The sequence below is a fragment of the Orycteropus afer genome, unplaced genomic scaffold, assembly GCF_000298275.1.
Source record: "Orycteropus afer afer isolate SDZICR_OR568_19922 unplaced genomic scaffold, OryAfe1.0 scaffold00006, whole genome shotgun sequence".
NCBI lineage: Eukaryota > Metazoa > Chordata > Mammalia > Tubulidentata > Orycteropodidae > Orycteropus > Orycteropus afer.
The window spans coordinates 6139597-6148583 of record NW_006921593.1 but is presented as its reverse complement, the minus strand read 5'-3'; positions in this window follow the sequence as shown (position 1 = coordinate 6148583).

The following is an 8987-nucleotide window of genomic DNA, read 5'->3' as shown; positions in this document are numbered from 1 at the left end:
AAAAAAAAAAAAAAAATTGTTTTAGAATAGTTTTAGATTTACAGAAAAGTTGCAAAGGATATTCAGAGAGTGCTCAAATATTCCTCACCCAGTTTCCCCAAAGCTTACATCTGGCATTACCATGCTATACTGGTCACAACTAAGAAAAACCAATATTCCTTATTACTATTAACTTCAGACTTTTTTCATGTTTTACTCTGTTTCCACCCCCCCCACACACACACACACTTATGTCCTCTTTCTGCCCCAGGACTCTATCAGTGTTAGTTTATCATTGATGATGTTAACCTTGATCACCTAACTAAGGTAGTCTGCCAGGTTTTCCATTGCAAAGGTAATTTTATTTTTTGCCCCTTTCCATACTCTTCTCTCTACATGCAGGTCATTAAGTGTGCTCTACCCTCAGGATGTGTGTATGTGGGAGATTCCATTGCATCTCCTGGACATGGAGCTTATAAACATTCTTCAGAATTTTGTCGCTCAAATTGCTCAGCTTTGGCCACTGAAGATCTTTCAGTTTGGCTACTGCATTCCTTTAAAATGCCTCATCCTTTTGTTTTTTGAGTACTTCCTTACTTTCTGCCCCAAGGTCATCCTGTATTTCCCTGATGTAGTCCACATCTTCAAAGATCCCTGTTATGAATTGAATTGTGAACAAAGACAGAATTTGGTACCAAGAGTGGGGTGCTGCTCTTACAAATACCCAAAATATGGAAGTGGTTTTGGAGTGAGGCAATGGTTAGAGGCTGGAAGAATTTTAAAGGTGCCTAATAGTAAAAACCTAGACTGCCTTGAAGAGACTATTGGTAGAATTGTGGACATCAAAAGCAATTTTGATGAGGGCTCAGAAGGAAGTGAAAAGTGCCACAGAGAAAGTCTCTATGAAAGTTTCCATTTCATTCTGGGCATACCCCCATCTCCTGGTTGTTTTTTAAAAAATATACATAAGTTAAGGTTCAGTCTTCATGGTGTAACCTTCTAAGGGTTTTGACAGATGCATGGCGTAATGTACCTACCACCCCAGGACCATACAGAATAAGCCTGTCACCCTAACATTCCCTTGACGGTCCCATTTGTAGATTGGCTTTGCCTGAAATGTACTTATGTTCTTCCCACTAAGGATGGTTCAAATGTCTTCTCTTCTGTGAATTTTATTCTTTGCATTTTTACCTCACACTCTTATAACACACACATTGCTACTCATTGCTTAAGGTTCCCATAGTTCTTTACTCTTATTTCTTGAAAAGAATTTCAATTTTATTGAAATGATCATGTTAGTGTTTTGTCTTTTCCAGCCCACTGTAGCCACCTGGGACTAGGAACTATGCTTCATTCATCAGTGTAAGCGTGGCTTACACTGAGTGCTTGTGAACTGTTTGTGGTTTTCGGAATTGGGTGTTATAGCTAATATTCACATTAACCAGCGAATTAAATTGAACAGGTATTTACTGAGCACCAAGTACATTCTTGGTTCAATAGGTACTGGCTCTTGAGAATACAAAATGCGTATCCTATTTTACACTTTTTGTGGGAGTTTCATATCACTGAAAGGCTAGTTAATGTTTGATACTAACATGTGCTTGTGGTCAGCATGTTAGGGCTGGGTGTGGGGAGAGCCTGAATTTGGCATTTTGGGCAGGCAAAATTTCAGAGATCCAGAATTTGGCTTAGGGTGAATATCAGGAAAAGAAATATCCTTAAGATGAAGATTAGTTTACTGGTTCATATATAAAAAAAGAAAAAAATATATATGTATACACACACACATGCACACACATATATACACACATACACATTTAGGAAATATTTTACATATATATATATATTTGTTGTTGTTGTTGTTAAGTGCTGTCGAGTCGTTTCCGACTCATAGCGACCCCATGCACAGCAGAACGAAACACTGCCTGATCCCGCGCCAGCCCCACAATCCCTGCTATACTTGAGCCCATCATCGCAGCCACCGTATCAATCCATCTCCTTGAAGGCCTCCCCCTCTTTCGTCGACCCTCCACCCTCCCAAGCATGACATCCTTCTCCAGGGAATGGTCCCTTCTTACAACATGACCAAAATAGGTGAGACGAAGTCTGGCCATTTTTGCTTCCAAGGAGCATTCTGGCTGCACTTCCTCCAGGACAGATCTGTTAGTTCTTTTAGCAGTCCATGGTACTTTCAGCATTCTTCGCCAACACCACAACTCAAAAGCATCAACTCTTCTTCGGTCTTCCTTATTCATTGTCCAGCTCTCACATGCATACCAGGCGATTGGAAATATCATGGCTTGTGTCAGGCGCACCTTAGTCCTCAAGGAGATATCCTTGCTCCTCAGCACTTGAAACAGTTCCTTCGCAGTTGACTTTCCCAATGCTACACGTCGTCTAATGTCCTGACTGCTGCTTCCGTTGGCATCGATTGTAGAACCAAGCAACGTGAATTCCTTGACAACCTCAATCTTCTCTCCATTTATTGTGATGCTGCTCATTGGTCCAGTTGTGAGGATTTTTGTTTTCTTTATGTTGAGATGTAATCCATACTGCAGACTGTATTCTTCAACCTTCATCAGTAGGTGCCTTAAGTCATCCTCACTTTCAGCAAGCAAAGTTGTATCGTCTGCATATCTCAGGTTGTTAATGATTCTTCCTCCAATCCTGATACCACGTTTTTCCTCATATAGTCCAGCTTCTCGGATTATTTGCTCAGCATATAGATTGAATAAGTGTGGAGAAAGAATACAACCCTGATGCACTCCCTTCTTGATTTTAAACCATGTAGTGTCCCCTTATTCTGTTCAAACGACAGCCTCCCGGTCAAGGTACAGATTCCTCATGAGTACAATCAAGTGCTCGGGAATTCCCATTCTTCTCAATGTTATCCATAATTTGTCATGATCCACACAATCAAATGCCTTTGCATAGTCAATAAAACACAAGTAAACATCTTTCTGGTATTCCCTGCCTTGAGCCAAGATCCATCTGACAACAGCTATGATATCCCTTGTTCCACGTCCTCTTCTGAATCCGGCTTGAACCTCTGAAGTTCTCTATCAATATACTGCTGCAAACGTTTCTGAATTATCTTCAGTAAGATCTTACTTGCATGTGATATTAATGATATTGTTCTATAATTTCTACATTCTGTGGGATCACCTTTCTTATATATAAACAAAGGTAGTTAGCTCCTCCAGTGTCTCCTCTTGAAAGGAAGAAGGACAGACTCAGTGGCTCTGTGTGACCTGCCCAGAACTACCTGTTCTGGCAAAGTGTGTGTACCACCAAAGAGGGAACATACCATCAATGGGGGATTGCCAGGCTTGACATCAATGAAGAGTGATGCTTGGGGGACTGGTCTCAGACTTCTTCAGATCACAGCTTGAGGTTCTCTGGCTGTCCCTCACGAGGGAGGAGATGCATGGCTGGGATGATGCAGTTAGTGAACGTGGTGAAACGTGCGTGGGTCTGGGACTAGATTGCTCAGGAGGGCCTTATGGTACCAGTACAGAGCGGAGCCTGCATTTCCTCTGCGGGATGGATGCCTCTCACTTTGAGTGTCACAGCCCAGCGTAACCTACTCACCTAGCGCCTTACACAATAACAGCCATGAGAGTCAGATTTTGTTTTTGTTTTTTCTTTTTTTTGGTCTAAAGGTAAATGATACTGATACTGATGCCCAAATGCTGTGTTGCTAAAAATGATCACATTGGCAAAATGCAGCTTTATGCTGACAGACCTGATTCTGACTGAATGTAATTCACAAATCAATAAACTGTTATTATCTAAAGTTCCATGCTTGGATCTGAACACTGCCTTAATTTAATATGACTTAACACAATTCTACATCACATTCTACCTATGTCCTGTCAGCACAAAGAATTCACAAATATGTTTGAGGTGGTGACACCCTGGGTTATACACTCCCGACTCTTTGGGGGTGATTTTTGGAGGCAGAGTTGCAAAGTCAGAAAATCTGCCTTGAGACCCCACATCTTTCCCTTCAGCCTGCTCCTCGTCCTTCTCTCTTTCCCACCAGGCCTTTAGTTCCCTTCCTTTGTCCTGAAAACCATCCCCAGGCTAGAATTGGCTGATGAGGGGGACATCTTTCCCAGGGGCATCTGGATTTTAACCAGACACACTTGAAAAACATGTAAAAGCCATGGAGGGCTCAAAAGAAAGTGCTTGGTGTGCTGGGTACAGAAAATGCCAGGAGCAGGGAGGTCAGAAAGACCTGCATTAAAATTTTATTTCTGCCACCTCTGGCTTTGTAACCTTAAGTGAGTTTTCCCCTTTTCTGAGGCTCAGTTTCTCTAACCATGACACCATGGGAAAGAAGAACCAACATTTAGGAAGTATTTTACATAATTGTCTCATTTGGTCCTAACAACAACCCTATATGGTAGCATCATTATTGTTGTTATTTGCCATTGAGTTGATTCTGACTCATAGCAACCCCACATGTGTCAGAGTACAACTGTACTCCAAGGGTTTTCAAGGCTATGACCTTTTGGAAGCCCATTGCCAGGCCTGTCTTCCAAGGTGCCTCTGGGTGGATTCGAATCATCAGCTTTTCAGCTGGTGCTCCAGTGCTTAACCATGTCCACTACCAGGGACTCCTACAGTAAACATTATTATCCCCATTTACAGGAGAGGCAACGGAGCCTCACAGTGGCTGTGAGCATACCCAAGAACATGAAATGGGTAGTAAGTGAGAGAGCTGGGATTTAAACCACATGAAACAGGAAATCTCTACCATACAGACAAGGATGCTCTTGTGGACACCTCTTGGGGTTTCCTTCATGCTAACAGGAATCCTCCGCACCTGAATTTTGAGTGATGGCCTCGGCAGAGACAACACTCTTTCTCCAGGTGGAGAGACTTGCAACGGATCAACTTCTGAGCTGCCGTCAGCCATATTTTTGGCTGGGTGGGCTGGGAAAGCAGAGAAAATGGATCTGCAGAGAGACGACAAAATAAAACTGATATGAGAGAGAGAAGGAAGGGCGTTGTGCTGATCGGTTTCTGGTTCCATTTTTCTTCTGATGACCTCCATGCTCCAGTTATGTGGAGTTTCAGAGATACACCTCTAGTAAGCTACGGCCAGTGATTATTATTTACTTGCAACCAGAACTGCCCTAATACTGAGATGTTTGTTCACATTGCTGTTGAAGGATAAAGTTATACATTGGTTGTAAAGGTATTTTATAAACTATGAAACACCATACCAGTGTTACTTACTGTGTTATTTTCCTAAGGCTGCTATAACAAGTTGCCACAAATGGGTCATTTAAAAACAACAGAAATCTATCCTTTCATCGTTCTGAAGGCCAGAAGTCCGAACTGTCAGCAGGGTTGGTTCCCTTTGGAGGCTTGGAGGTGGAATCAGTTCCATGCCTCTGCTAGCTTCTGGTGGTTGCGGGAATCCTTGTCATTCCTTGGTTTGTTGTTGTTGTTATGTGCCGTCGAGCCAGACCCAACTCATAGTGACCCCTCCTTGGGTTTCCGAGGTGGTATCACTACGGAAGTAGATTGCCCCTCTTCCTTCCGAGGAGTGGCTGGTGGGTTTGAACCGCCAGCCTTCTGGTTAGCAGTCAAGTGCCTGAGGCACTGTGCCACCACCAGTCTCTGCCTCCATTGTCATACAGCCTTCTCTCTGTGTCTGTCTTTGTAATATTCTCCTTCGCTGTCTCTTATAAGTATACTTCCCATTGGACTTGGTCTCCACCCTGTTCCAGAATGACCTCAGCTCCAGATCTTTACCTTAAAGATCTGCAAAGACCTTTATTCCAAATAAGATCTCATGCTGAGGTCCTCCAAGGACGTATCTTTTGTTTTTCTTTTTTGGAGGTGTTGTCACTATTCAGTACACTACGTGTGTTATTCCTTAACCTTGAAGTTTCTTTAGAGCCTATGTTTTCTTGGCCCAGGTCTCTTAATTTTGACGTATTCATTCTGATATAGTTCTCCTCCAAATTTCCAAAGGAGGAAAGGCACTGAAGTTACCAAGTCCCTTCTCTGCACCACGCATTTTTCACACATATTATTTCTTTCAACCATCACAATGACTTTTAGAGGAGAGAAGTTCTATGACCCTGTTTGGCAGATGAGCAAATTGAGACTCAGAGCCATGGAGTGACCTGAGGTGGGCTGGGGTTGGGATTTCAGCCCCAGCTGGAGGCTGCACTTCCTCTTTCCTCCATGTGCCTGTCTGTCCTCTTCCTCCTCCCTCAGGCTTCAATAACACACTTTGTTTCCATGAGATGGTGCCTCCCTCCCACATGAAGTGGGAGCATTGCCTTGTGCAGCCTTCTCTGTCCAGGCAGGGGATGTTTTAGCAATTGCTTTACACTCTGTTTAATCCCATGAGAGTCATTACTGTTGAAGGGTAACAATAAAACAGGCTCATTGGAATTTCCTGAAGGTAAGGCTCTCCTCTAAACTGTTCCAGTGTGCTAAGCAGTAATGGCAGAGGCTGTTCCTCTCCATGACAACTTTGATTGGCAGGGAAATCCAGACTGCCCACGGGAGCCAACAGTCTCTTCTTTTGTCCCAGGGATTGGGCCACGTTCCAGGCACCATTCCAGAGTGAGAGCAAAAGCTGATTAATGCCCTTGATAATCACCTTCCCCAACATTGCAGGCCACCCCACTGCATTCCGCACATGTTCCCTGAGTGGCCACCCTAAAGCCTATGCTGCCTTGAGGCCAGAGAGATGAGGCAAAGTCCCTGTTCTCTAGGAGTTCACTGTCTAGTAAGACATGAGGACAAGCTGATACAGCAGTGAAAGTGTGTAAAAGGAGGGACTTGTTACTTCTTTGCAGGGAATCCGAGCGTCCCCAGGGAAGGAGATCTTAGAGTTGGATGCTGAAAAATGATTAACAGTCTTCCACTCAGGGTGGGTGTAAGGGGTGGAGACGGGTCTAAGCAGAGGAATCAGAATGCACAAAGGCATTGTGTGTGTGTAATAGCACTGGTAACAAATTACCCCCAAAACTCAGTGACTTACAACAGTAATCATTACTTCTCAAGAGTTTGCCTATGAGTTGGTGAATTTAGTCTGGGCTTAGTTGGGGGTTGGTTTCCATTCCACCGCCTCCTCCTGGTACTAAAACCCAAACCCAACCAAACCAAACCCATTGTTGTAGAGTTAATTCTAATTCATAGCAACCCCATAGGGTTTCCAAGGCTGTAATCTTAATGAAAGCAGACTGTCACATCTTTCCCGTGGGGCAGTGATTGGGTTCAAACTGTCAACCGTTTGGTTAGCAGTCAAGCACTTAACTACTGCACCATCAAGGTTCCTTAAGATGTGTAGGAAACTCAGAAACAGTCCACAATTATTTTGGAGTGTAAGGTGAAAGTTAATGAAGTGGAAAGGGGAAGGCGAGGAAAGAGGAGCAGAAATACCAAAAAAACAGAGCTGCATAGATAGGCGAACAAAAAGCAGGTGCCCTCAAGCCAGTTCCCACCCACGGCAGAGTTGAACTGTGCGCCGCAGCATTTTCAGTGGCTGTTTGCTCGGAAGTGGATCACCAGACCTTTCTTCTGAGGGACCTCTGGAGGCCGTGACCCTCCAGCCTTTCAGTGAACAGCCAAGTGGGTTCGTCATCACCCCATCAGGTTCTCCACATAAGTAGGGGAGGCGTGTTTTGCAGGACCTCATGGACCAAAATCAGGAGCTTCAAGTTTGTCCTCTATGGGTCTGCCAGCTACACCAGAGATCAGGTTGGGGTTTTGGAAAGTTGAGTCTGATGTACGACTGACCTCATGGCAGCTGATCTCATCATTCCCAGTGTCAGCCAGTGGCCAGGGCCTTCCTGGGACACAGATGTGTCAGCAGTAGCGGTTCTCTTAGCCACTCTGAGGTGCAGGGAGTGTCGGGAGTGAGGTCACTCATACAAAGGCATTTCGTTTTGCGCTGCAGGGAGCACTGGCTTATCTCCACAACTGCATAAAGATTAATGATAGGCTTTTTCTGAAACATTCTCCTCCTGGGTCTCAAGGAATACATTGTTCAATAATTCCTTTGATTTTTCTCATCAGGGAATGATGCTGCTGAGTACAGGACTCATATAAATACTTCTTTGCCTTTCAGAGAGCACACACCCTTCTGAATTATACACGGCAATTTAGAAATTACCCTCACATGTGGAATAACATAGTTGGTATACTTATTAGAGAGGCTGGCATCAGCCCTTCAATTGTTGAAGATCCCTGGGAATGTCTACTATGGTGTAAATTAGCTAGCATTTTTCCAAGTTCATTATTGCTATTTTTACATCCGTTCTTTATTTATGAGGCATGAGAGGTACACCCAGGTTCATAGCTTTATGAGAGAAATGTGTTCTGGTTAACTTGGCACTGACTGTATTTTTTGAAATCAGAGTTTGTCCTGGTTGGTTTGATGCTTTTGGCTTATAGTACAGATACTGGGAGGGTATATCTCCTTTCTTACCAAATTTTTGCAGAAGGGGGCAGAATCCCGTGAGACCAGGTACTTCCAGAATGGTGGCTGTTGACAGTACCAGCAACTGGCTTTGTTTTATGATGAGGAAACCCTAACAATTTAGGGAGCTATTCTTGTTCCCATGTGAGATGACTAGGCCGTGAAGAATGAGATTTGGGCTCTGTGTGGTATGTCTAAAGGAGTCCAGGTGGCACAGTAGTTAAAGCATCTGGCTGCTAACCAAAAGGTCAGTGGTTTGAACCCACCAGGCAGCAGCTCCATGGGACAAAGGTGAGGCAGTCTGCTTCTGTAAAGATTTCCAGCCTTGGGACCCCTATGGGGCAACTTTCCTCTGTCCTCTAGGGGCACTGTGAGTCGGAACTGATTTGATGGCAGTGAGTTTGGTTTGGGTTTTAGTGGTATATGTAAGCATTGTTTCCCAAGCTTGCTGGATTCTAAGAATTACTTGATGTGTTAGTTAAACTTTCCAGTCCCAAGGCCCCAAGCTAGCACAGAATCCCGGGAATCTGTATGGTTTTTTTTTTTTTTTTTT